Source organism: Triturus cristatus, chromosome 2_2, assembly GCF_964204655.1.
Source record: "Triturus cristatus chromosome 2_2, aTriCri1.1, whole genome shotgun sequence".
Classification (NCBI taxonomy): Eukaryota; Metazoa; Chordata; class Amphibia; order Caudata; family Salamandridae; genus Triturus; species Triturus cristatus.
Window position 1 is genome coordinate 62,791,811 of NC_140582.1, and position 19,367 is coordinate 62,811,177.

Below are 19,367 nucleotides of genomic sequence, written 5' to 3' on the forward strand. Positions count from 1 at the left end.
CCGATGTGGTTATTTGGGTTGAGGGTGCGGTTATCTATGCCGAAAGGAGTGATGATCCCTTCAGACCTTGTGTGTTTAAAGTGCCCTGATTATTAGTATTTCTTGAATTAAGTGTTATTTTGGTTTGCACTCATTCTTCACTTCGTGTGTGTGCTTTTAGTTCTTTACTGTTCTCTTAATCCCCCCATGGATATTGTCTTGTCCACGGAGTAATGATATCCTTTGGGAGATTCAGGTTGGTCTAAGTGTTTTAACTAAGCGTCTTGAAGGTTTTCAGCGAGGATTTTTTATGAAGGTTTCTAAAGTGGTCTGACCATTTTGGATAGTTGGATCTGACTTTTTATCTGACTTGGGTTTTGCTCGTAGGTCCTTGGAGGAATTGCTGTTGATTGTCCGATTTGTCACTGCTAGCTGGCAATTACTACTCGATGCAACGGCTTTTTTAAATAGAAAGCGCTCATGACCTGGTTGAATGTCCCGCAGAAGTATGTTCTCACACTCTATTTTTTTGCAGATTTTTAAGAGTAGACGATCACTTTGCACCGTACCTTTGTTTGTTTAGGTGAATACAATAACAGATATTAATATGATATTGCAAGACATGTGGAGTGTGTGTTTGGTTGTATTCTATGGTGAAAATTTTAAAATGTTCTTTGATTTTTATGAAAATCTATTTTTCAGATTAATTCAGGATTGATTGCTCAATTGACATCAATGATCACCAGTGTTTGGAAAATATTTGAAATCTGCAAAGGCTCTGCAGGTCTCCTCAATGCTTCTCCGTAAAGACAATCCATTTACACTGAATCATCTCTGGGCTGCCTCGATCCTCCTGCTTGTATTCTATTAAAACACTTTCTGCCTTAGTGGCGATGACCTGCAAAAGTAACAGAACTCAGGCATACAACACGTCAGCCAAGTGTAGTTTGTCCTTCTAATTTAGGTATTGGACAGACAGTCCTTCACATTGTAGTACATGTTCATGTGTTCAGCAACATTTTGCCAATTACATTATACATGCTTTCAGCCAGTGCTTAATTTGAGCCTGTGGTTTCCGGAGCTCAGCACTGGCACTTAGTTGTTAGCACCGGCTCTAGTGACAGTCCACCACATGGTGGCGCTGTCTGCAATGTGGACAACAAACGTGTTTATTAAGTCGAATGGCATTGAAAATGAATAATACCAGCATCTCAAGGCACTATTATAGCTTTGTGTGGCCTGGAATAGTCTGAATTGTCACACTTGTAGGAGTGCGATGGTTAGGTGTTGTGTTGGTACTGTATTTGACAGCTCTGGCAGGGGCAATGCATAGTGCAGGCTGCAGTGGCCTTCCGAGAAGGGCCCTGGCACTTCATTTTTTACAAATTAAGCATTGCTTTCGGTCCTACTGGACTTGTAATTGGATTGCTCGCCTTAGAGGCTGCCACACCGGTGTGTGCACCTCAGAGTGACTTCAGTGGTGGCACCTTCTCTGGAGAGCACCTTTCTGCATCCAGTGCCAGACTCATGGCCTCATGTGATATTCAATAGGTAGGCAGGGCGCGGAGCAGCAGGGGGGATTGCCGGTCACGTCTGAGGAGCGTGCCAACGTTGCTGCGCGTGAGCAGGTTGCACGTCTGTGCTGGCACTGATGTCAAGAGCTCTCTTTCAGAAGACTTTGTCTCGGGTTCCTCACCCTTTAATGAAACGTCAAATGGAAAGCTGATTTCCATCTCTAAGTATTAAAGGGAATATATTAACCAAGTAGGCGGAATCTTGATTCCTCATGACTGTTTGCATATTGTTTCAAGAAACCTGAGCTTCTGAAGAAGTACAGTAGGTAACTTTTAAGCCGCACTTCCTTTTATCTCGGTACGCTGGCCAAGATTGTATTACTTCAGCCACAAGGCTGTTTAAAGTTCACTGCTGTGCTAAAAAGCAAACTCGAACCAGCTTCTCTGGCTCCTTCCCACAAGGTTGGCGGTCCGAACCACCTCACTGAGCCATAGCACTTGTGTGCATGCAATCAGACCTGTCAAGTGTCACATGTAACGCCATCTGCCACCTTGGCTTTGCAGGCAACCAATGAAGTAGCCAGAAATTTAAAATACCCTCCCCCTTGAACCAGGGCCGAACTGGGAACCCAAAGCAACTCTGGCAATTTTGTATGACCAGCTTTCTCCCCGCCCACTCCTGGGAGGGGGGGGGGGGACTGGGTGAGTGCAAAGTTGAAGCACTGCTGTGTTTGTTACTGGGGCCTGATATTGCAGCATCGTTCTAAAAAAAAACGGCCCCCAGTAACAAAGAAAACTGTCCCCCACTGCTGCTAAACCGGTGCCCACCGTTCCAGCCTCCCAGTAGTACGCCTGATGCCCGCTGCGGCCAGTCCAGCCCTGCCTTCATCTGTTCATCCCTCCACCTTTCGATCCTTCAACCTATCCTTTCATAAATAAATATATGCACCTATCAGTATATATATATATATATATATATATATATATATATATATATATATATATATCCAATCCACCTTTCGTAGTACCAGCCGGTACCACCAAAGACACGGACACGTTTTCGCTGGTGCAAAATAGTGCTCAATTTATTTTAAACAAACATAGTTCGGTGTAGTCCAGACGCGTTTCGACCGTCAAAGCGGTCTTGCCCACATGTTCACATGCTCATATGTGTATATATATATATATATATATATATATATATATATATATATATATATTACCTACTGGCGGTCGCCAGTAGGTAGTTATAGTTAGGACCCTGTTTCCATAGGAAATCCGCAACATTCTATTTGGAATAACTTTGGCGCCGGTCGACGAATCCTCGCGAAATTTTCAAAATAGGTGGGGCGCTGCGCTCCGCTCCTACCCTGAAAGTCTCGGGGGGATTCGTCAAGCGGGGGCTGAGAAAAAAGGGGGGTCCCAAAACGCGTTTTTCCCATGCATTTTTCCATAGGACCTTTAGACACAGCTACAGCCCGAACGGCCAAACAGAGTTACTTGAAATTTGGCAGAGAGGTAGTCTACAGGTCAAGGAAGTGCCTTTTGTAGGTCTGGTGTAAATCTGTTCAGTAGATCCTGAGAAAATAGCATTTAAATCAATATATATATCTGAGCCAGCTTACGGTGCGCTTACCGTGCGCTTACAGTAAGCTTACCGTACGCGTACGGTGCCGTGCGCGAGCGCGATTCTGATTGGCTGTTAGATCTTAGTAAACATTCGAATCGGTCGAAACCAGGAAGCGGCAGCCGCCATTTTCTCTCTCGCACTCTGAGGGGGGGAGGAAAAACAAAGGCAAAAAACATGTAAAGGGGCTGTTTATACAGCTCCTAACCACCTAGCCTTGATTAAGGTGTCCCAAAAGAACCCCTAATGTTAAAAATTTTAATTTTAATCTTTTATCGAAAAAACGGCGATTACGCTTACCGTACGCGTACGGTAAAAATTGTTTATAAAAAAAAAATAATCCACACGTTCCACACCCCTTGCGCAAAAGGTGCCCAAAGAGCACCTTTTGTGCATGGCATATCAATATCAAGGAACATTTAAAATATTACCTTTCACAACGAAGCGCATAATATGTCCTCCATGTGCGGAAGGTGCGCGAAGCGCATCGTGCGTACATGTCCCATCAAGCGTAACGTGGGCACGCGGTGCGCGTAGCGCACCGCGTGCCCACCGTGCGTGCACGGCACTAACTGCGTAAAGTGGGCGCGCGGTGCGCAAAGCACACCGCGTGCTCACTGTGCGCGCACGGTGCGCACACGGAACGAACTGCGTTAAGTGGGCGCGCACGCCACGAACGGCGTAAAGTAACTTAGCATTTAAAAAACCGTACAAATTCACTGAAAAAACCATAGGTTTCACACACGTTATAGTTAGGAATTAGCATTTAAAAAACCTTGCAAATTCAGTGAAAAAACCATAGGTTTCACACATGCTATAGTTAGCTGGAGATTTTACTCATAAAAAACCAATGAAATTCCCCCGTTATAGTTAGTGCAGGCAACTATAACTCACGCGACCGCAATCCTCTGCTGATGACATATGTGTCTTTATGAAAAAAAAATATTTGTAATATATGTATAGCTAAAATATAATGGAAGAAGATATGGGCAAATAAGTGTCTAAATACAGTATTAGCATCAGCAGAGGATTGCGGTCGCGTGAGTTATAGTTGCCTGCACTAACTATAACGGGGGAATTTCATTGTTTTTTTATGAGTAAAATCTCCAGCTAACTATAGCATGTGTGAAACCTATGGTTTTTTCACTGAATATATATATATACACACATACATATATATAAATGCATATATATGTGTGCGTGTAGAGAGTTAGAGAGAGGTAGCGGTGTAGAGGTAGAGAGTGGAGAGTGAGTAATAGATTAAGTAGTAGAGTAGCAGAGAGTGAGTACTAGAGAGCAGAGAGTGAGTAGTAGAGAGTAGTATAGAGTGAGTAGTAGAGAGTAGTAGCAGAGCTGCTCTAGCTGACACTGATCGACTGACACTGACTGACACTGACTGACACTGACTGACACTGACTGACACTGACTGTCACACTGACTGTCACACTGACTGTCACACTGACTGTCACACTGACTGTCACACTGACTTTCACACTGACTGTCACACTGACTGTCACACTGACTGACTGACTGACTGACTGACTGACTGACACTGACCGACTGACTGACTGACTGACTGACACTGACTGACTGACTGACTGACTGACTGACACTGACTGACTAACACTGACTGACTGACACTGACTGACTGACACTGACTGACTGACTCTGACTGACTGACACTGACTGACACTGACTGACACTGACTGACTCTGACTGACTCTGACTGACACTGACTGACACTGACTGACACTGACTCTGACTGACTTTGACACTGACTCTCTCTGACTGACTGACTCTGACTGACTCTGACTGACTGACTCTGACTGACTCTGACTGACTGACTCTGACTGACTTTGACACTGACTCTGACTGACTGACACTGACTGACTTTGACACTGACTCTGACTGACTGACTCTGACTGACTGACTGACTGACTCTGACTGACTGACTCTGACTGACTGACTCTGACTGACTGACTGACTGACTCTGACTGACTGACTCTGACTGACTGACTCTGACTGACTCTGACTAGTCTACTACTCAATCTGTACAACTCTCTACTACTTACTCTACTACTCACTCTACTACTCACTCTACTACTCACTCTCTACTACTCACTCTACTACTCACTCTCTACTACTCACTCTCTAGTACTCACTCTCTACTTCTCACTCTCTACTACTCACTCTCTACTACTCACTCTACTACCGAGTGAGTAGTAGAGAGAGAGTAGTAGAGTAGTAGAGTAGTAGAGAGAGTGGTAGAGAGTAGTAGAGTAAGTAGTACTCTCTCTTTACTACTCACTCTACTACTCTCTACTACACTATACTACTCACTACTACTCACTCTACTACTCACTCTACTACTCTCTCTACTGCTCACTCTCTACTTCTCTACCGCTCACACTTACTCTCTCCACTACTCTCTACACTACTCTACTTCTCACTCTACTACACACTCTCTACTACACACTCTCTACTACTCGCTCTCTACTACTCTCTAGTACTCACTCTACTACTCACTCTCTACTACTCCACTACTCCCTCTACTACTCCACTACACTCTACTACTCACTCTCTACTACTCCACTACTCTACTTCTCACTCTCTACTTCTCACTCTCTACTACTCACTCTCTTTACTACTCACTCTCTCTACTACTCACTCTCTACTACTCCACTACTCTCACTCTCTACTACTCTCTCTCTCTACTACTCTCTCTCTACTACTCTCTCTCTACTACTCACTCTCTCTACTACTCTCTCTCTACTACTCTCTCTCTACTACTCTCTCTCTACTACTCTCTACTACTCACTCTCTACTACTCTCTCTCTACTACACTCACTCTACTACTCACTCTCTACTACTCACTCTACTACTCACTCTCTACTACTCTCTCTACTACTCACTGAGTAGTACTCTCTCTCTCTACTACTCACTCTCTACCTCTCTCCCTCTAAATCAGCTCTACTGACCTGGTTCTATGGCTCTAAAGCAGCTCTGCTGACCTGGTTCTATGGCTCTAAAGCAGCTCTGCTGACCTGGTTCTATGGCTCTAAAGCAGCTCTGCTGACCTCGTTCTATGGCTCTAAAGCAGCTCTGCAGACCTGATTCTCTGGCTCTACAGCAGCTCTGCTGACCTGGTTCTCTCCCTCTAAAGCAGCTCTGCTGACCTGGTGGGTCTCTGCCTCTAGAGCAGCTCTGCTGGCCTGGTTCTCTGGCTCTAAAGCAGCTCTCCTGACCTGGTGGGTCTCTGCCTCTAGAGCAGCTCTGCTGACCTGGTTCTCTGGCTCTAAAGCAGCTCTGCTGACCTGGTTCTCTGGCTCTAGAGCAGCTCTGCTGAGCTAGTTCTCTGGCTCTAGAGCAGCTCTGCTGACCTGGTTCTCTGGCTCTAGAGCAGCTCTACTGACCTGGTTCTCTGGCTGTAAAGCAGCTCTGCTGACCTGGTTCTCTGGCTCTAAAGCCGCTCTGCTGACCTGGTTCTCTGGCTCTAAAGCAGTTCTGCTGACCTGGTTCTCTGGCTCTAGAGCAGCTCTGCTGACCTGATTCTCTCCCTCTAAAGAGCTCTGCTGACCTGGTTCTCAGGCTCTAAAGCAGTTCTGCTGACCTGGTTCTCTGCCTCTGGAGCAGCTCTGCTGACCTGGTTCTGTGTCTCTAAAGCGGCTCTGCTGACCTGGTTTCTCTGGCTCTACAGCAGCTCTGCTGACCTGGTTCTCTGGCTCTACAGCAGCTCTGCTGACCTGGTTCTCTGCACTCACGATGCACGCACCCGACTTCGCGAAAATATATTTAAAAATATACGTTTATTATAAGTACAAATATATTATTTTTATGAATATCTTAGATAATCTCTTGCCCTAATATGTATATTAAAGATACTTACATATCATTTTGGAACAAACTTTTTTTGCGGGAGTCGCACACCCAGCGCGCCCCAGCACGTATATGATGTCACGTGGGACCCGCAACCACGCAAGCATCTCGTACCGTAATGCGCATGTGTCGCGAATGCGCGGGAGCAGGAGTCGCGGACTGGTCGGATACCAATCGCGCACATCACGTAATATTAAATATATATGATGTTACTGAAAAACACGCAGCCGTCGCTCACCGTACGCGGATCCTTCACGACTTTTCTAAAATGGCGGCTAGAATGCGCGCACCCACCGTGATGTGTACGCTTTGAGTGCACGACTCCGGGGAAAAAAAATTGAATTTAAAAAAAAAAGAAAAGAATATAAATATATTAAAATAAAAAATGAAACCAAGAAAATGTATTAATATTTCAGTTTGAATGAAAAACATTTTTTTTTTTTGCAATTTTCTGAAAAATTTTATTTAATGAATAAAATATTTATAAATAAACAGTTAAACTAGAAAATCAGTACAAAAAAATAGGTATAACTACTATCACACTTAAAAATTAGCATTTAAAAAATCTTTGAAATTCACTGAAAAAAACAGAGGTTTCAGAGACATTTTAGTTAGAAATTAGCATTTAAAAAAGCTTTGAAATTCACTGAAAAAAAAAGGTTTCAGAGACGTTATTGTTAGAAATTAGCATTTAAAAAACCTTAGAAATTCACAGAAAAAACCATAGGTTTCAGAGGTGTTATAGTTAGCTGGCCATTTCACTCGTATAAAACCATAGAAATTCCTCTGTTATAGTTAGTTATGCTAACTATAACTCACACACCCGCAATGCACTGCTGATGATGTCACATATTGCATCATTCATGACATGGTCAGTGACATCACTGATGACATCTCAAGTGACATCACTGATGACATCATCCACGTGACAGTCTGATACACCTCATCATACACTAGTATAACCTTTCATCACTCACTGTAAAATACAGAACACCATATTTGAAACCATTGACCCACCAATACTATTTACTACATACCCACTCACTGATTCCTAAGTCTACACACACAACTACCCATTCAACAACAGAATCATTTATACATGCAGTCCCTAATTAATAGAACACTATCAAATGCACTCATACACATATATAGACATTGACACATCAGCAGTCATCTTAGTCGGTTATGCAGTCATCCTACTCACTCATGAAAAAAATTAATCACACTTACATTTACTCATTTACACAATTATCCCACAACACCTCATTTATTCAAACACTTAGTAACTCATAGTTAATATGTTAAAAAATCACCATTACAATTATAGACTCATTCATATAGTTACTCTCACAATCACAAACTCTTACACATACTTATTTATATACACCAACGTTCACATACAATGGCTTTTATTTTTTTACTTTGTTGAAGATGTACAACTAAAACATGTATTCGCTCACCAACACACAAATAAATACACTCAGTCACCCAAACAACTGTTTCCACATGCACTCTTAAACCTATACACCTAGTCAATCAACCATTCACACATCTATGCATAGTTACACACACCCCATCCAACCACACACAAACTCAGTGTCCCATACAAATACTCACCCAACTAATCAATAACTAATATACACACTCATGTAGTTAGTGGCCAACTGATGCAGCATGTTATACAACAACAGAGACCGTGCTGCACACATTCACATAGTTTAGTTACTAATCCATGTATTGAGTGAGACACTTTTAATTACTCACTTAAACAGTCAGACATACAGCTACTAAATCCTCCATCCAGATAGTTATATATCCACTCAATCTTCAATACAGATTGGTATAAATATTATACATATTTAAATTTCAAACTAAACCACATGCACTGGATGATGTCATCAGTGATGTCATTTGAGATATCATCAGTAATGTCATCAGTGATGTCACTGACCATGTAATGAATGATGCAATATGTGACATCATCAGCGATGCATTGTGGGTGTGCGAGTTATAGTTAGCAGAACTAACTAAAACGGAGGAATTTCTATGGTTTTGTACGAGTGAAATGGCCAGCTAACTAACACCCCTGAAACCTATGTTTTTTCTGTGAAAAAAAAAAAATATATATATATATATATATTCACTGAAAAAACCATAGGTTTCACACATGTTATAGTTAGCGGAAATTTTACTGATAAAAAAACCAATGAAATTCCCCCGTTATAGTTAGTGCAGGAACTATAACTCACGCAACCGCAATCCTCTGCTGATGCTAATACTGTATTTAGACACTTATTTGCCCATGTCTTCTTCCATAAATTTTTAGCTATACATATATTACAAATATTTTTTTTTCATAAAGACACATATGTCATCAGCAGAAGATTGCGGTTGCGTGAGTTATAGTTCCTGCACTAACTATAACGGGGGAATTTCATTGGTTTTTTTATCAGTAAAATTTCCGCTAACTATAACATGTGTGAAACCTATGGTTTTTTCAGTGAATATATATATATATACACATACACATACACACACACACATCTATCCTTCCTTTCACCCATCCGCCTTTTCACTCTCTTCCCTATCTGTCCACTCTCCACCTTTCATCATTCACTCTTCCATCCACCTTTTCACCCGCCCAGCTATTCATCCTTCCACCCTCCCATCCATTCATTTTCTCACTCTTCCATCCTACCTTTCACCTTTTCTTCCTTATTTATTTTCATGGTTCATTCCTTCCTTTCACTTCCCATTATGTTGTCCTCTTTCAACCCATCTTTTGTCTGTCTGTACTTACCTTCCCCTCTCATAGTCACTTCTTTTTGTTCATCGCCCTGTGTTTGCCCCGATTTCCATCATTTCATTTTTTGTCCGTTTCCTCTGATAATTTTGACAGGCCACCTCCTGCACTCCTCATTCATGGAATTCCATAACAGTATTATTTATGGGCGTTTTGTCTGAGGCCCATGAACAACTAATGTACGATTTAGGGGGGCCCTTTTACCAGCCCACTGGGCCCAGTGGCAGTCCCACTTCAAGGTCATGAGGAACCATCGGTAAAAAACACAACATTGCTTGGTTGGTGCCAATATTTTTTATAACGTGGCTATCTTGAAACAAAGTCACAAATAAATTGTGTTAGAAAAAAAATGTAAGGATGCTGAAAGGAAGAGGCATGGTTGCAATGTTCACCAAATTGCAACCTAGAGCTCATAGCGGTGCTTAATTTATGCCGGTGGTTGGGTTGGTGCTGGTACTAGCTCTTCATGTCAGTCTTTCTCGCAGAGCAAGAGAGAAAGGAAAAAAAGGTAGAAAGAGGGCGGAAGCGAAAGAAAGGAAGAAGAGACATGAAGTTTAGGATGGTGGAAGAGGCATGAGGTGCAATCAAGACTAGGCACCCTTGCTATTCCTCAGCATTGTGAAGGGCTCCTAAAACCGCTGGCATCCTGGACCTTTTTTTTCTTTACAAATTAAGCAGTAATTGTAAAGCGTAGGCTGTAATTGTTTTGCCCAAACTTCAGAGAGCATGCAAAGAAAAAACACTTTCTCTGATCATTACCTTTAATGAGCTGTATGTTATCTTCAATGTTTGTTGTGTTTGTAGAAGTTTAAAATATACCATTTTGGCCAGATCTTTTTAATACTACTTACTTGCGCCTCTAGTTTCTCCATGAATTGCATTCAACACTACGTGGAACACATGCAGGCATGCCACAAAGCAGCAGATAATCTCCCCTGCAGGTAGGAGTAAAACATGGCAAGGTCATTGAGGCACTGAAGTAAGATGGAGTACGCAAGGTGATACATAGGGCCACATTATTTTAATGTTCCCTGAATCACAAGTGTAATAACACAGGTTGCATAGTTGCTACATGTTGCAATTGTCCTCTTTCACTTCTACATCCAAGTGGCCTGATTCATGAAGAAAAGAAATGTGGAAATACGTTCAGAGCTTCACGCTCCTCCATTGACGAAGTGCCACAAAACATTCCAACTCTACACTTGCAGGGGGCATCAGTTGCAACTTTCCGGACGTACTCCTGTGCACGTGTAGTGGAAACCGGTGTTTAGAGTAGAAATACACTGTAAAATGCTGGTGCCTTTGTTAAAGGACGCACATTTTTCCATTGTTTTTCTCCATGGTGAAATTATTTTTCACCATGAGAATCCCCTGCCCCTGTGAAGTTTGGGGGTGCTCCGCTTCCCTTTCCACTCTAGGACGGCATTTACTCTGGCTCTTGCCATGAGTATAACTCTGATTCATTTCCAGGGTGGGAAAAGGCTGGAGAGAAGTTAGTGATTGCCCTCAGACGGTGCTATGCTACTATGTTGTAGTCAAAATATTGCCCTTCATTGACTACCGCTCTATCATCAAGGCAAGGAGATGTAAAGTTGGAATAGTAAATCTAAGTTTATCTGCATATACCTTCCCTGACGGCACATTGGCCCCTGATATACGAGATGTAATATTTTTGTAAGACGATATTTCAATCCAGGAACAGTGACATAGACGCCTCGCTGAAGTTGGGTTTGGGGGTGTTCACAAACACACACAGCAAACCGCAATCTGTGTGGCCCACCATAAACCCTTTATGAGGGACTTTCTCTCCGTATAATGAGCTTATAGATTGACGGCAGAGCCATCATAAATCCTACCATGTATGATTATAGAAGTATGTTATGAACGCAGATGGTTATGTAAATTAGGCGGTAATTGTTTGTGGTGGGCTTGATGAGCGCAGGATGGAAACCATGACTGAGAATGGAGGTTAATATGGGGTCTGTGAGCATGATGAAGGTGGATTGAGATGTATGGGCTGACGATGCGTTTATGAGGCTGGAGAGAATCGAAATTAATGCTTTTGGAAGTCTTGTGATAGGAGTTGAAGTATTCTTGAAGTGGAGAGACACTGAGAGAGGGTAACTGCAATTTGTGAACTGTCTTCCCTAAGGATGGGGTGAGCAGTGCTTCCAGCTATAGCTGAGGACTGCATCTCAAACAAAATAGCTTTAGAGGTCAACACAGCATGGTCGTACTGTGATGGTAGCTGAGTGCGATGACAGCCAAACTATTGTTGTTATGCTATTTTTGGAGTTTTTGCTTATGTGTTTTTATGGTAGTAGAATATCATGCATCAACAATAGGAGAGTGAGAGGAAAGGGGACTCGGTCCATCTCCCAAATTCATCAAAACAATCCCAAAGAGAGAGCCTGCTACCTATATCTTGTAAAACCGCTTGATCAGATGAAAATGGGACTCCTATTTAGTTTTTCAAAGAACCCTCACTCACTAACATCATTTAGTGGCATGCTTCATCATAGGGTTCCCACTCGAGACGCCTTCTGCATCTGGGTGTGCTTCAACGGCTGATTTACAAAGGAGCAGGTTATGGATATTTAGGGATCTTGATACTCAAAATTACCTTACGGTTTTCCTATCCGAAAGGGGAATTTTTTTTTAATACTGGAACCTTCTGCAAAGTTATAAACAAGAGTTGATGTGAGCGAGAGGGTTTTGATCCCCCCCATCTATGATCAACATGTTTCAGCCGAAGTCTCTGCTGCCTATTCAGGTCATATGGCTTTCTTCAGGAACGAGTGATCCCTAATATCATGTGCCTGTTCCACATTGGTGTGCACATGCACACTACTACTTGTGAAGTTGTGCTGTATTCATAACTTACAATTTCCGTTCATGCTTCAGTAAAGGAAAGTCTCCTGTGAAAGTATATTAGATAAACTTTTCCTTAGTTTCATGGGTAGTTAGAGACAGGCAGACACTGTAGTCACACATTCGTCAAGGTGTCTCGCCTACATTTCATCTGGTTGACATCCTCTAATAAGATTATTATGTTGGTAAGACACCTTGGTGAATGCTTGACTACAGGGTCTGCCTACCTCGGGTGACAAAGACCCAGAGTGGTCAAAACGCATTGGTGGAGCATTTGTAAGACTTCAATTAATCTTTGAAATTAAGTTCACTTAGTTGGACTATTGCTTTTGGGGCCAGCACAGGATATATTTTGATATATTCTATCTATATCCTCAATGACGGAGATGAGGCCCAATACAACAGAATGCGCCCACAGTAGTTAGCGGCGAATCAGGTTGATTCAAGCATTTGCCAACTTTTAGGGTTTTGCTGTGCATGTGCAGTGCAAATCTGCAGAGTGTGCGTCGTGCAGTACAGCCCAGTGCATACTTGTGCTGTGTAGTACAATAGAAGACACATTGTGAGGTGTGCTGTGCATTGATGCACTTCACAAACACACACACAGGAACTCACATGCAAGCGGGCACCCACACACAGTAACACATGCGCACGCAGGCAACAACACAAATGTATACACACAAGTACACATGCACACAAATCCACACTGTTTATTGTTCAGTGGAACAAGGTTGATGTCAAAGCCACAGTTGAATTCAGTGGAATTCAAGACTCCAAATAAGTGAAGTACACAAGCCCTCCTGGATTAAAGCATGTTTGAGTGGCCTGGCTGTTTCCTCCAGCACTGCCCTCTACCCTCATGTCTGTGAAGCCAATGCTGCGATATGGGCCCTATACTTTACCCCCTTACAATCTTAGCTATGGTCTCATTTTGGTTGCAGTGTTTGTCCAAGTTCCTGGGATGGAGGACGGATGGTAGCCATGCAGGCAGGAGTCTTGAAAGCTGCTGTTGGGAAACTCAAAATTGCCTGCTCTAGAGCCGGATTTCAATTTGAGTGGAAATTCTCCCACTTTCTGGAGAAACATTCTAACTCTAGAGTAGCATCCACTTGCTGAATTTCCTTAAGCTTACAATCGCCACAGCGAAGGTGGAAATTCAGCAGGGGGATTCTCCTGTGGGTTCAGTTTTTTCCCCCCCTGAAACTAGAGAATTTTGCGCTAAAACCACCTGATTCCAGTTGCTGCATCAAACCCTGTTTTTGCAGGGGTTTCAGTTCCAACATTTGTGGTTAATAATTAATGTACCTTCCAATTTCAGGAGGTGATTTTCAGAAGTTCAGACTTGCCAAAATGTACCGGGTGAAAACGTAGTAAATTCGCTACATGTGTAATTGAGTGCAGAATGCACCAATTCTGCATGTAATGACTCATTTTCCAAATGAAAAGTTTGAATAGATGGTAGTTCCCACACCAGATGAATACCGCATCCCTGCCTAGCCCACATATAATCAAAGCCTACACTGGGCTCTTAGTTTTCTTTGTCACAACCAGTATATCCCATTTTTAGTTGAATTCATTTACCCATTTCACAAGTGGGAATCAGGGAAAATTTTCTGCAAGGTAATGAAAAATGTTTGCACTCATTAAAATTAATTTCACTCTTAAATTTCAAGAATAGGGAGTAAAATACGAGCAGATTAAAAGCTTATGATGACCACTTCGTAAAAAAAATACCAAATACTAAATCTTCTTTGAAATCAGCTACACCAAAACACATCTTCTGTATTGCAAATTTGCAATGTTAAGAGAAATTCAACCATGTTACTTCCTTTTTCATGATAATCAGTAAAAATGTATTTTAAAAAACTGTGCACTGGGCGTGGGAGAACTAAGTAAATAATCTTGGTGCTCAATGTTCTAAATAATCATTACTGGATACAAGCGGTTAGTGGTTCTTTTAGGGTATTATTTTATTACAACGAGACAGCTCATGAAATGATGGGAAGAGAGATGTGATGTTATCTGAGGTTTGTGTATGAACACAGCAGGCCTGACTTTACTGCCAAGACGTGTTTTAGCCACAACAAGTCTGAAGGCATCCTGTTTCTGCTCATCAGGGTGTTTTGAAAAGGCTTCTTCAGATCTCCTTCCCCGGAGCTAGCATTCAGTGAGGCAGCTGAATGCATTGTTATGGATGCTTCTACATTGTAATTATCAGGAAATGTGTACAATCAACATTCCAATGACTGTATGACTTTCTTTCAAGCTTTTATTGAAATTCCCACGGTGTCCAACCCTGACATAGAAGTACATTGACCAGAAGGTCTAGCAAATTGTATTTTGTATAAGGTTTTATGGTGGGGGTCACTATATTAATTGGCAAGGGAAGTAGATAGTGGGCTGTATTATGCATTTTCATTGTTTGCGCCCGGCACACCTTTTGAAAGTTGAATGCGTTGCCCCAGGGCAGCCGGCAACTCAGGCTGCCCTAGGGGCAGCGCATTCATGTGAAAACATGGAGCTGCTGCTTGCAGCCACTCCATGTTTTCACAGTGCAGTCCACAACTCGCCTTCACTTTTGGAGGGGGTTAGAGATCGCCTTGCAGGCGGGTGCAGTCAGTGACTGTACCCGCCTGCAAGGGGATGTCTAGGGGGTCCATAGGACACCTTCCCCACCTCCAGAGGGCTGCTCTCCGGGGGCGCACTCAAAGTGCGCTACCTAGAAGGCGCCGCACCTTGAGTTCGCCCCCTGAGAGTTTCTTTGCCTCTGCGCCTGCGTCTGTAATATGGCGTGGGCGCAGAGGCAAAGGAATTCCCTCGTTTGCATAGGGCACGCCTCTATGTAAATGAGGAAACACCCACTGAAGGTAGAGCTGGCGCTTTAAGTGTGCCAGCGCTGTCGATATTATGGAACGGGACGCACAAGTGTCTGCACCCCCTTCAATAATACCAAAGTGCCCAGGGGTGCGCAAAGCGGGCACAAAAGCCGGTTGCGCCCCCGGTGCACTTACTGTAATTCGGCGCATGGTGTTCAGAACAGTTCATTATGCTTATCTATATACCTACCTAGACAATATAGTGGTAGGTGTTATAGTCAATGCGATTTCTTTATAGGTTGATTGTCGACCCTTTATAGTGACTCCCAGCTGATTTATTCAAATATATACATAATATAACGTGTATTTGGAAAGTGCACATTTACCCATGGGCATCTCGGCTCTGAATAACAGATGTTTATTGATACCCAACTTAATGGTATTCATTTTATCGACCTCAGAAGGATGAAAGGCTGAGTGGGTCTGCCGGGATTTGAACCTGTGCCATGAGGTTAAACACAGGCCCCTACATGTGACGCATTAATCTATACCAATGATTGAGGTTTTAATTCATGGCAGATGAGTGGAGTTGGGGTACTGAAGTCAAAGAGAACAGCAAAGATTGTCCACGGAATTAAAGGTAGCTACTGAAGCAACAAGAGAAAAACAAGCATTTGCAATGCAAAAGGTCTCGCAGTTACACGAGTTAAAGCTATTGGCATTGTAAATGACAATGCCAATAGGCATTGTTAATTGCAATGTCAATAGCTCAAACTCGCGTAAATGCGAGACCTAATGCATTTCAAATGCCTGTCTAGGCAATGAAGCCTGTAGGCCCTTCTCCCCTGAATCATCCATCGGGAACCCAGACAGGCCTCCGGAAGGTGCCCTTGGTGTATGCTTGCAAGCACTGCAAACATCTCCTCCATGAAGAGGCTAGAGTCAGAATTAAATACATGTAGAAGAATTTAGTCAAGCAGAAACCTCGCCGATGCCGTGACATTTCCCGCTTAGGGCTTGCAGGCGGACACCATTTCACACTGCAGAACGGTCTGCAAATATCACAGCATTGTTATAAGGCGGCTCGTGGACGCCAGCAGTTCCATAGGAAGCGCACGGATCTGTGCATGCGTGTTGTTTATGAAGTGGGGGGCATGCTTGGCTGTATTTTCTAGGACCACAGTGAGCGGGGATGGTTTTTCTAGGCAATGAAGCCTGTAGGCCCTTCTCCCGCTGAATCATCCATCGGGAACCCAGACAGGCCTCCGGAAGGTGCCCTTGGTGTATGCTTGCATTTTTTGGTGCTCTGTATAAGAACGCACATGAATAAGGCGGTGGGAGCCGTTTGGACAACACTGCAGTTAAGCAAATCGTAAAAACACAGTCCGGGGTGGCTCTGCTGTTTTTCGTCCGCGCAATCACGGAGGTGGTAATAAGCCCACGGCCCGGCTGTTGGGGACAAAAGGTAAAATCATGAAAAGGGAACGAGAGAGAAACAGGTGGGAGTGACAGAAGAGTCACAGAGGCGAATATGAGGCTAAGTAGAAGAAACGTCTGAGAGTGGAAAACGCGAGGGGTTAAAGATGAGAAATAAAGACGGGGAGTGAGAAGTACGCGAAAGTGAAAGCAAATGGTGTGCACTTTCGCGTCCGCTTTGATGTCCTCAGTGCCCGCGAGGCTCACTGAGGACATCAAAGCGGACACGAAAGTGAGCACGCAGGCTGCCAAATGGTGCGCGCGCCCGGCGCAAATGCACTGTATTTGGAGGCCTGAAAGCACTCGTTTGCACTTCCAGATCCCCCATTTACAAAAGCTGTCGCGAGAGCAGCGCTAAAGCGCTGGCTCAGGCGAGACCTAAACAGGGAGATGGCAGCCATGTGACTATCAAGAGCCTGAGAGACGTGCGCCAAGAGAAGAAGGAAGACAGGTCCCAAGAGGCAGTCAGCAGATGGGCACTGATGTCAGGAGAAACAGCGGCATAATAATACCAACGTGGCAATTAAAAACAATGTTTATCATGTTGTCGTAAAGATCATGGTGAGCTATGGGGTGCGATTGTTGAAATGCCAATGTGACAATGACTGTTGTGGACACCAACTCTTATCTGTTGCTAGCAATTAGATTAAAAACAGCGCGACAGTCTTACAGAAACTGTTACAGCAGGATGACAATCCCAGTCATCCCACCAGCTTGGCTACGGCAAGGGCCACCGCAACAATGCCATTGTGCAGCTCCGACGTTTTCCACATAATTAGCGATTTACTGCAGTTAATCCACCATCTGCTTCATTTTCTACAAAAAAAAGTTTATAACTCAAATCAAAAGTTACAAATAAACTGTCACAGATGTTGTTGCGCAGTGGCAGATCCTTTACAAAGGTTAATAGTCACCTTTGAGTTATTGGCTGCTGCATTCTGGTGTTATACTGGTATTAATGTGGTAAACCTTTTGGCAGAGAGTTCTAATGCATATTAACAGGATAAAACAGGGAAATCATACTATCACAAAATGTGCTGCATTATGCTGCATAAATTGCCTTTTCACACCGCATACTCTAGCCCTCCTTTGCCGCATAATTCCATTGCCCTGGCTTTGCTCTGGCACTGTACATACCAATAGTAGCTCACCGTATCCTATGTTTTTGTATAGAGGACAAGGACTCACGTGTTATAAAAGATAACTTACCCTAGCTGTAAAAATTAAATTATAATGCAAGTAACCTTGTAGTCCCGGGTCCTTATAAAGGCATTTCGCCCTCTATGTGGTCATGGAACCTCTCTGCAACTTGCAGTATCCATATACATCAGACAATAAGTAGACAGCACTAGAGACAAGTGACAGTTACTGTGCACACTATGGGACACTCTTCACAGACAGCAGTCACAGGAGACTGCACAGAAACTTCACACTGATAGAGGAAATATAATTATTAACAAAAAAGTTATAGGCAATGAATAGCATTTTTTTTTTAAAGCAAACTAATTTTGTATTATTTCTGCTTCTTATGTAAGAAATGTGGAACTTGATGATTTGATCGCGAGCATAAGCCCATTTTTCAAATACGAAAATATTAGAATATTTTTGGTCCATTTCTCATTGTATAAATACATCAAAAAAGGCAAAATAGTTTTACACTTGCCCTGCTCATATTTGCAGTGCTGCATACATGGTGAACAAAGATTTGCTCTGTTTTTGCACCAGTCAATTATTGTGCAAGGTCAGTACCCCGAAGAAGAAAAAGAAGTCCTGTGTCCCCAAAATGGACGTCAGTGCCAGCAGCGGCACAAGTGACCCCACGCACTTTCAAATCTGTTACAAATCTTGGAGGATGCACAAAGGTTCATTTCGTTGTCTGAGGGTGGAGAGGCCATGGCAACCATAAGCCAGTGTTTTATATATTTTCCCTATCTAATGACGTGGAAAAATAAACATTTGATTGTAAAGGTAACATGACAGAGCAGGCCATCGGTATGCAACACAATTGCTAAAATAGAGCATGCATTTGTATTGCCAATTCTGAATTTGATAGTTGAGCTAGTTGTGTAAAATAACTGCATTTTGTTCTAGGCGCTCGAATTGGACACAGTTAAGGAATGGATACTATTATGTAACAACCCAGAGTTATACTACTCCGTGGCTAGAACGCAGCTGACAGAATAGAATACATTAGGTACACCCCATGAATGGGAGCAGAATGAAGGGGTACAGTACAGGACATTAAAACATGCACGCTTGCTTCTCACTTTGTTGACGCTGGGGCTCGGATGCGGATAATCCGCAGATGTCAGAGTTCTGTTAGCCTCGCATGTGACACAAAGCTTGTCTTTGAACTCTGTGTTAAGAAGCTGCAGTAAGCCGCGCGTCTTTCTGTGGGACAGAGG

General features: G+C 43.0%; 1 protein-coding gene across 8 annotated transcripts in view; it reads left to right on the forward strand.

Moving 5' to 3' along the window:
• SLC4A4 (solute carrier family 4 member 4) overlaps positions 1-19,367 on the forward strand; it is a 739,594-nt gene that overhangs the window by 268,127 nt on the left and 452,100 nt on the right. The window lies entirely within an intron of this gene.